General features: G+C 42.8%; 2 protein-coding genes across 7 annotated transcripts in view; one reads left to right on the top strand and one right to left on the bottom strand.

Annotated features, from left to right (window-relative positions):
* Positions 1–9888, top strand: part of LOC140463352 (uncharacterized) — a 121161-nt gene that overhangs the window by 96327 nt on the left and 14946 nt on the right. Inside the window, exon 1 of one of the 6 annotated variants that reach the window (XM_072557187.1) lies at positions 6121–6243. The exons of the other annotated variants lie outside the window; for them this stretch is intronic. The gene's annotated coding sequence lies outside the window, so the exon portion shown is untranslated. Of the gene's footprint in view, positions 1–6120; positions 6244–9888 lie in introns of those variants that run through there. 6 annotated transcript variants of the gene reach the window in all.
* The window catches only part of LOC140463354 (slit homolog 1 protein-like), a 334431-nt gene that overhangs the window by 20554 nt on the left and 303989 nt on the right, over positions 1–9888 (bottom strand). The gene's annotated exons all lie outside the window — the stretch shown is intronic.

A 9888-nucleotide genomic window follows, 5' to 3' on the forward strand; every position in this document is an offset into this window, starting at 1 on the left:
CCTGAGGTCATGTTGCAGTTGTATAAGACTCTGGTGCGGCCGCATCTGGAGTATTGCGTGCAGTTTTGGTCACCATACTATAGGAAGGATGTGGAGGCACTGGAACGGGCGCAGAGGAGGTTTACCAGGATGTTGCCTGGTATGGTAGGAGGATCGTATGAGGAAAGGCTGAGGCACTTGGGGCTGTTTTCATTGGAGAAAAGAAGGTTTAGGGGTGACTTGATAGAGGTGTACAAGATGATTAGGGGTTTAGATAGGGTTGACTGTGAGAACCTTTTTCCATGTATGGAGTCAGCTATTACAAGGGAGCATAGCTATAAATTAAGGGGTGGGAGGTATAGGACAGATGTTAGGAGTAGGTTCTTTACTCAGCAAGTCGTGAGTTCATGGAATGCCCTGCCAGTAGCAGTGGTGGACTCTCCCTCTTTATGGGCATTTAAGCGGGCATTGGATAGGCATATGGAGGATAGTAGGCTAGTGTAGGTTAGGTGGGCTTGGATCGGCGCAACATCGAGGGCCAAAGGGCCTGTACTGCGCTGTATTTTTCTATGTTCTATCAATGACTTTGATGAGGGGAGTGAAAGCATGACTTAAATTTGTAGACAATTTGTAAAAATAAATTTTTAGGGCGGCACGGTGCCATAGTGGTTAGCAGTGCTGCCTCACAGTGCCAGAGACCCGGGTTCAATTCCAGCCTCAGGCGACTGTCTGTCGGTGTGGAGTTTGCACATTCTCCCTGTGTCTGCGTGGGTTTCCTCCGGGTGCTCCGGTTTCCTTCCACAGTCCAAAAATGTGCAGGTTAGGTGAATTGGCCACGCTAAATTGCCCGTAGTGTTAGGTGCAGGGGTAAATGTAGGGGAATGGGTATGGGTGGGTGCGCTTCGGCGGGTCGGTGTGGACTTGTTGGGCCGAAGGGCCTGTTTCCACACTGTAAGTATTCTAATCTAAAACAACAGCCAGATAGGTTAAAAAAGTAAAAGAGGATGACAAAGTTGCAGGTAGGTAGAGTGAGTAGGCAAAATCTGGCAGATGGAGAATAATGTGGGTAGATGTGAAGTCATTCACTTTGCCAAGAAGAAAAGCAGAGTATTACTTAAACAGTTAGTCATATCTGCCACATTGGAAGATTATTGTCATGGGAGGTCAGTCATCTCAGCTCCAGAACATCTCTGCAGGAGTTCCTTAGGGTAGTATCCTAAGCCCAATCATTTTAGCTGCTTTATCAATGATTTTCCCTCCATACTAAGGTCAGAAGTGGCTCACAAATGATTACACAATTTTCAGCACTATTTTGATTCCTCAGATACTGAAGCAGTCCATATTCAAATGCAATAAGATATGGACCATATTCAGGCTTGGGCTGACAAGTGGCAAGTAATATTTGCACCACACAAATAAGAGACAATCTAACCACTGCCTCTTAACATTCAATGGTGTTACCATCACTGAATCCCCACTTTCAAAATCCTTGAGGTTACCATTGATGAGAAACTCAACTGGACTCTCCACATAAACACTGGCCACAAGAAGAGGTAAGAGGTAGATATATTGTGGCAAGTAACTCAGGTCCTGATTCCCCAAAGCCTGTCCATCATCTCCAAGGGACAAGTCAGGCATGTGATGGAATACTCCCCACCATCTAGGACCTAGCAGCCCATTAGATTGGCACCACATCCACTCCCTCGAACACTGATGCTCAGTAGCAGCAGTGCGTACTATCTACAAGATGCATTCACCCAAGATCGTGTGCAGCACTTTACAAACCCAAGTCCACTTCCATGTAGAAATCAAGGGCAGCAGACATGGGAACAGCACCATCTTCAAATTACCCTCCAAGACACTCACCATCTTGACTTGGAAATATATCACCGTTCCTCCACTGTCGCTGGATCAAAATCCTGCAATTCCCACCCCAAGAGCCGACATACAGCATGCAAACTGCAGCAGTTCAAGAAGGCAACGACCACCACATTCTCCAAGACACCTAGGGGGCAAGTAATAAATGCTGACCCAGCGAGTAATGCCCACATCCCAAGAGTGAATTTATAAAGAAGAGACTGACTGCAGAATTCCAGAGTACTGGGGCATGAGTCTTAAAAAGTTTAGTCTGCAGTTACAGCACTCGATCAAGAAGCCTGATGGGATGCTACTCTTTATTCCAAGAGAAACTGCACATAAAAATAAGAATGTTTCCTTTGTGGGTGAACTAATGGATACTACTTTAAAATTAGGGGCAACCTGTCAGGACAGATGCAACTGTTTTTCAGAGGCTTATCTAACTTTGTATCTCCTCTTCAGAAGGTGGTGAAGATGGGTTCATGAATATTTTTGAGACAAGGGTAGATTCTTGTTCAGCAGAGGAATCAAGAGTGATCAAGGTTAGATGGAATGTGGCATTCAAAACAAAACTGATCAACCATTTTCTGGACAGCGGAGCAGACTTAGAGCCGATCTACCTGCTTATTCCTTTTTCTTATCTAATCTTCATAAGTAATTGGTTTGTTATAAAATCATGCTTCCTTTATTGGTCAGAGTATTGAGTACGGGAGTTGGGAGGTCATGTTGCGGCTGTACAGGACATTGGTTAGGTCACTGTTGGAATATTGTGTGCAGTTCTGGTCTCCTTCCTATTGGAAAGATGTTGTGAAACTTGAAAGGGTTCAGAAAAGATTTACAAGGATGTTGCCCGGTTTGGAGGATTTGAGCTATCTGGAGAGGCTGAACAGGCTGGGGCTGTTTTCCCTGGAGCATCGGAGGCTGAGGGGTGACCTTAGAGAAGTTTACAAAATTATTAGGGGCATGGATAGGATAAATAGGCAAAGTCTTTTCCCTGGGGTTGGGGAGTCCAGAACTAGAGGGCATAGGTTTAGGGTAAGAGGGGAAAGATATAAAAGAGGCCTACGGGGCAAATTTTTTTCACAGAGGTTGGTACGTGTATGGAATGAGCTGCCAGAAGAAGTGGTGGAGGCTGGTGCAATTGCAACATTTAAAAGGCATTTGGATGGGTTTGGAGGGATATGGGCTGGGTGCTGGCAGGTGGGACTAGATTGGGTTGGATATCTGGTCGGCACGGATGGGTTGGACTAAAGGGTCTATTTCCATGCTGTACATCTCTATGACTCTATAACTGGTGTTGAATTGTACTCACTCAGTGGTGCTCTTGTAAAGGTTGACATTCCCAAAATGAGTGAAAACACCAGAGCACTTCCAAGTTTTGAGATCCTCAGGACTTCTGACCTTCAATCATTGGGTTTCAGTAGCGTGATTGGTTGTCAAAGATACTGCAAATTGGTTACAGGGAGATGCTGCTGAACTGCATAGTGGTAAAGTGGTTATGTTATTAGGTTAATAATCAGAGACCTGGATTAATAGTCCAAAGACATGAGATGAAATTCCACCATGACAGGTAAGCAATTTAAATTGAGTCAACTTGATAAATCTGGAATAAACCTAGTAACAGTAATCATAGGTTCCCTACAGTGTGGAAGGAGATCATTTGGTTCATTGAGTGCACACCAACTCTCTGAAGAACTTTCCACCCAGACCCAGTAATGATGACCGTGAAATTACCGCATCATTTTCATGAAAATTCATCTTGTTCAACAATACATCTTTTTAAGGAAGGGAATCTGCTCCCCTTGTTTAGTATAACCTCAGAGTCCAGACCTACAGCAATTTGTGTGAGTTTTAATTGCCCTCTGAATTAGCATGGCATTCAAGAAGGCAGCTCACCACTACTTTCTTGAGGGTAATTGGAAAAGAGAATTTTGTGCTTTGAATATGTGCAATTTAACATCACAGTTCCTCACAATCCGGTATAAGACCTCATCGTTCCACCTGATGTCGTAGACTAGGTAGAACTCCCATAACAAATTTCCACTTGTATAGTGTATTTCATACATTGTAATATATTAGCCAAGAGGTGTAGAGCTCTAGTGACTAAATGAAGAATACCTGATTTTATTATAGTTATTACTCATTGAAAAATAGTTGTACCTTGCCTTTGTTTCCCTCCTGGAAACATTAGAGGTACAGCTTGTGTACATTTCCTGACATCAGGACATCTACAAGTAACAGAACAGTTAACTGGTGCACAGCAAATTGCAACAAGCAGAAAGGGGATAATGACCAGATGAATCTTTATTAATGTTGGTTGGGGGATAAATATTGGCCTGGACATGTGCAGGTGATGAAGCAGTGGGAAGTAACACTTGTGGGATCTTTCATGTGAAACTGAGGGAGCAAACTAACCTTCGTCTGAGTTCCAACTCAGCGGTTGTAGATATCATCTAGTAGTTTGACTGAATTGACATTCTGAAGGTTTTACCAAACACTGAAGCTGTTAGCTACGTGTAATGCTTTGTGGCACAACTCGGTCCTTTCCTTGCCAAATGCTGGCTGTATTTAGAAATAGGAACAGGAGTAGACCATTTGACCTTTCAAGTTGGTTTTAGCCTTAATTTCACTTTTCTGCCTGCCCCCATAACGCTGAACTCCTGTGCTGGTTGAAAAGCTAACTCGCCCTAGATTCTCTTTAATGAACCTGCTCTACTGCTTTCTGTCTGTCTCTTTTTTGAATAGGACTTTATACTATCAGGTGCAGGGGCCTTGTCAGGCTCTGGTCCCATTAGTTTTCCCAGTAATTTTTCTCCAGTGATCGTTTGAAGTCCCTTCCTCTGTTTTGCCCCTCAATATTTTATTATTTTTGGAATGCTTTCTGTAGTTCCTACTTTTGAAGACCGACAATGGTAGCGACAGACATCGGGCTCTCATGCTGACCCGGGCATAGTGGCTACTCCTTACCCTTAGTGGGGCAGAGGGGACCCTTTAGCTCTGAGTTGGACCCTGATGTATTCCTCAAATAGGCTGTGAAGACTGATACAGAATACTTGCTCTCAAAGTCTCTGCCACTGCCACTTCCTTGTTTCCCATTATCAATTCCCCAAGATCATCATATACGGGGCCAGTCCTTACTTTCAGAAGGGGTTATTATGGGATGATCAATATTTCTGGCCGAGTTTTCCTCGCTGTGAAGTGCTGAAGCCAGTCCTTAATTCTCTCTACCTCTCTACACCAGTTTCTTTAAAACTTTCTGCTGCTGAAGGTTTTGATCACCTGACCTAATATTTCTCTTTCTGTACTTCATTATTGCACTTAGTCTTCTAGTCTTTGTGAAGCCTGTCTTGCTATATAAAAGATGCTATAGAAATGAAAGGCTTTTTTGTTGCATTGGCCTTGACATTGTCAAGTTTAATTTTATCGGGCTGGAAATCAAAATGATTCATCCAATTCTTCACGTTTTTAGTAATGCCAAAGCATCTTTAATGTTACAAAGGCCCTTGTAGCTTGATGCTGAGCTGGGTGTGGAGGAGTTAGATAACACACTAGTTGGAGATGTCATAGGGTCCCAGATTCTTTGAAATTCCTTCCTTTCTGTCATTATTTTAGCCTTCCTGCTCTGAAATATCCAGTTTCAATTTCAGCTACTTGTGTGTTGGAATTCTGTCTATTTTACATGTTTTCATTTAAATCACTCCTTAAAACCTACTTTTTAAGCAGTCTTTTGGTCACTGGTCCTAATATCTCCTGCAGTGGCTCAATGTTAAATTGTTTTTAATGCTCCTGTGAAGCACCTAGGGACCATGTTAAAGATGCTCTGTAAAGGCCAAGTGCTGCAATTTTGTGGTGATGGATCCACCCAGGCAGAGGAATGAAGACTCTGAGCCTGGCAATTGGAGGAGACTGCTGAGGTAGGATAGGGTGGGTCAAAAATCCTGGAAGGATTGAAGGTTGAGACTGAGGCAATGCAACTGGGTCAGCTTGCTTGGGGCTGACGCTGGATGAGGAGAAATTGACAGCTTGCAATTGAATGAATCCCTTGGAGGCTGGCATTATTTACGCTGAGATGGTTTAATTTTCAAAGGATCGCAGTCTTTTTGTTAAAGGCGGGCAGCAGTGGCTGAGCAATCAAGGGGGTAGCTGATGAGGTTTTGACCAAAGCACTGAACCTTCCCTTTAAGGAGAGAGGAAACTATGTCCCTTTAAGGCCCATCCCCCACATCTCCGGTCCCCTATCACCCAGGCTGCCTTTTGTTTGATTTAACCCACGGAGATCAGGTTTTAAAAGCCAGCTACCCTGTGAGAACTGACTGGGCGTAAAGCGTGATCATTGGAGCTCCAGCTGGGAGTTGAGCCCTTGTTGCTGCATTCCATTGTCTTGAGACCGTCAGGAATAAAAATTAGGTGAGTTGACACATGATATACTTGGTAGAGAAGAGTGACAGTTTTAGAGAGGGGGGAAAAAAACCCCGCATTGAAGAGAGAAGTCGGGAGCTAGAGGAGGAAGTGATGTAAAGAATTTAAAATGGAACAGTGAATAAGGACGCCGCAGCCTTGCTGCTTCCTCATTCTCCCCTCCACTCTTTCCCCCGAATGGTTAGAAGTGAAAGAAAGCTGGAAGATTGTGGCAAAGCATGACTTACTTGCAGAGAGGCGACAAGATTATTTCAAGATTGTGTTGTTGATTTGTAGGTGTGACATATCAACGCATCATATCCACAGAAACAGATCCAAGAAGTGACTTGCAAAGGGTTCCAGCACTCCTGGGGAAGCTGGAACAGCATTCATCAGCTTTTATGTATCTTCTGTTTCTGATTATTGCTCATCTGTTTCTGCATGTAGAGGTGTGCTTATTTATGTAGTTAGCCAACTATTCCCTTCTTGCGCAGTTGACTTTCTTGGGTGTTTCTGTGAGTGTATTGGTATTTGAAGAGGGGACAGAAGATTCCAAGGAGCATCTTGTTCTGAAGAGAGCAGGCAATTTATTGTTGAGGATGCAAACTCTTGGCTCATCTTGCCTCCCTGCGAATAAACTCATCAGTGTGATTCTGGAGTCTGTGCTTTGTGTACTGAGAAGGTTTTTCTTGAGAGGTATGCAGCCCCATCTCTTTGACTATCCATGTGCATCTAGACAAATGCTGCTGCTTGTTTGCCATCAATTACAAAAGTGTCTCTTTAAGCTTCTGACTAGTATATCAAGTAGCATCTTCCATTTATACAGCATCGTTAACATAGTATTTTAAAAAGATCCCAAAGTACTTGACAGTAACATTATCAACCAATATTTGACACTTAAGCACATGAAATAGTAGCGCAATATTTCAGACACTGTAAATTTAAAGCATAAACTGGAAATACTCCGAGCTGGCAGAATCTTTGGAGAGAGGTTCTGTTTGAGGGCAAATGACTTTGAACATTAAGGCAAGAGACTGAAAATTTGGTCAGAGGCTTTTAAGGAGAGTCTTGGGGAAAGAAAGAGAGATGAAGAAGTTTGGAAGTGAGTGCCAGAGCTTGGGACTAAGGCAATTGATCACCAGTGGTTAAACGATTAAGTTTGGAGATTGAGCAAGAAGACGGAGTTATTTTAAAAAAAACATAAATGACTCTAATCTGCTTTGGTTATGGAAGTACATGTCTGTCTTCTCACCTATCTTACATCGAATGTGGCTGTTATCTGTGGTGTATGACTTTTTTTTGCCAGGAATAACCTCTCTAGTATTTTATATGGCATGGTGTCAGACATTTGATAGATGTTCCTATGCAGCACCATGGGATATTGTGCCACTTTAAAGATGCTATGTAAATACAAGCAGTTCTTTTTTGTCATATGTCCCTGCCACTGCTATGACTGTAGTCACTTTAAGCATATTAGAATAGAATGTAATTCATGTCACCTAGCTCCTTCCTTCACTTTAAAAATGACAAAGTATTCATAATACAAGGACTCTTTAATGTAACAACATTCCCAATGCATTTTGCAGGTGTATGGCAAAGAGACTAAGCTGTGAGATGACTAAAAAGTTCGGTTAGTGAAGTTGAGGGAGAGTATTTCTTTAACAGTCGGACCCTGGGTAGTGTTGTCTAACAGAGAGATCAAGGAGTTCAGGGACATAATTCTTTGAAACTTGTGTAACGTGTAGACAAGGTAGTTAAGAGGGTGTCTTCATTGCTCAGACCTTGGAGTATAGGAGTTGGGATGTCATGTTGAGATTTTCACAATCTCTTCTGGAGTACTGCGTACAGTCCTAGCCACCCTGCTATAAGAAGGATATTATTAAACTGGAGAGAGTTCAATAAAGATTTCCCAGGATGTTACCAATAATGGAGAGTTTGAGTTACAAAATTTACTAGATTGGATAGACTGACACTTTCTCACTGGAGCATAGGTTGAGGGGATGTCCTTATAGAGATTTTTCAAATCGTGAAAGGCATAAATAAAGTAAATAGCAAGGGTCTTTTTTTCCAGGGAGGGGGAGTTCAAAAAATAGGTGGCATATTTTTAAGGTGAGAGGAGAAAGTTTTTAAAAAGACTTGAGGGGCAACTTTTTTTACACAATCCTCCGTGTGTGAAATGAACTGCTAGAAGAGGTGGTGCATGCAAGTACAGTTAAAACATTTAAAACACATTTGGGTAAGTACATGAACACGAAAGATTTGGAGGGTTATGTGCCAAACGCAGGCAGGTGAGAGAGGTTTAATTTGAGGACATGGTCGGTGTGGACACTTTGGACCGAAGGGTCTATTTCCATGCTGTATAACTCTGACTTTGTCACATCCCACAGCCATCCATGATTTTGCTGCTTCTCATTTCTGTATTTACAATATTTACATGCCTTAACATTTGTGTAGCTTGGTGTAAATTTTATTTCATAAACCTCCTGTGAAGCACCTTAGGATATTTCTCCATGTGAAAAGGCTGTTTCAGTAGAGGCTGGTGTCTGCTGGAGTAGCTCCATTATTAACTTCACAGCGAACAGTTTGAAATCTTGCTTTGAAAGAGTTTGTGAACTTTGGATCCTACTGTGTGCTAAAGCTTCTCACTTTCCTTGGGACATCATGGAATGCAAAAGTAACTGTTGTCGTCTTTTCTCTGCAACGAACCCTCTTCCCTGTCAATTTGACCCTCACTTCTAGTACCAAGTGCAAAGAGTTCACTGATTTTAATATCACGAAGGTTGTGACCTTCTAATAAGCTGTCCCGATTATTTCCCACCATTCAGTTGAAACTGTCCTTCCAAGCTGCCCTGAAAGTTGTATCTTTCTCTTATTATTCTCCCATTCCCTGTAATGCTATATCTCGACTCCTCTTTCTGATGCCCTCATTGGTTAATATTGTTCACAGTTCCCTCTTCTCAACTGCTATACTCTGCTCCTTCAAATCTGCCATTATTAGCCCTCTCAAAAAATATCAGTCCTCATTGACCTTACAAACTGCTGTTCAATATCAACTTCTCTTTTCCTTTCCAAAGACTTCCAACAGACTGTCCCCTCTCAAATCTGTGCCTGTCTTTTCCAGAAATCCATGTTTAAACTCCTCCAGTCAGGTTTCCATCCATGCCAAAGCACCAAAATGACTAGTCAAATTCACAGATAACACCGTATGAGGCTGAAAGGCCAGACTCAGCCTCCTCCTCCACCACCACCACCACCACGAATGGGACTGCGTTTGCCCAATTCTGTTGTTTAATATCTAATTGTAGTCAGAACATCATGCACAGTGGCTTCCCTTCAAGCCCACAAGAGTTGATCCTTGATTGTCTCTCACTTTTCAGCCACATGCTGTCCCTCTGCTGCATGAATCACAACTTTATTTTTCCCTTTCATGGGTAACAGCGAGCTCTACTTCACCACTGCCTCTCTCTGTTGCTAGGTTATGATTACATTAGATTCCTTACAGGCGCCTCGACCCAACCAGCCCCCACCGACCCTCCGAAGAGTAACCCACCCAGACCCATTTCCCTCTCACTAATGCACCTAACACTATGGGCAATTCACCTCCACTGCACATCTTTGGACTGTGGGAGGAAACTGGAGTACCTGGAGGAAACC

This window comes from Chiloscyllium punctatum, chromosome 38 (genome assembly GCF_047496795.1).
Source record: "Chiloscyllium punctatum isolate Juve2018m chromosome 38, sChiPun1.3, whole genome shotgun sequence".
Lineage (NCBI taxonomy): Eukaryota > Metazoa > Chordata > Chondrichthyes > Orectolobiformes > Hemiscylliidae > Chiloscyllium > Chiloscyllium punctatum.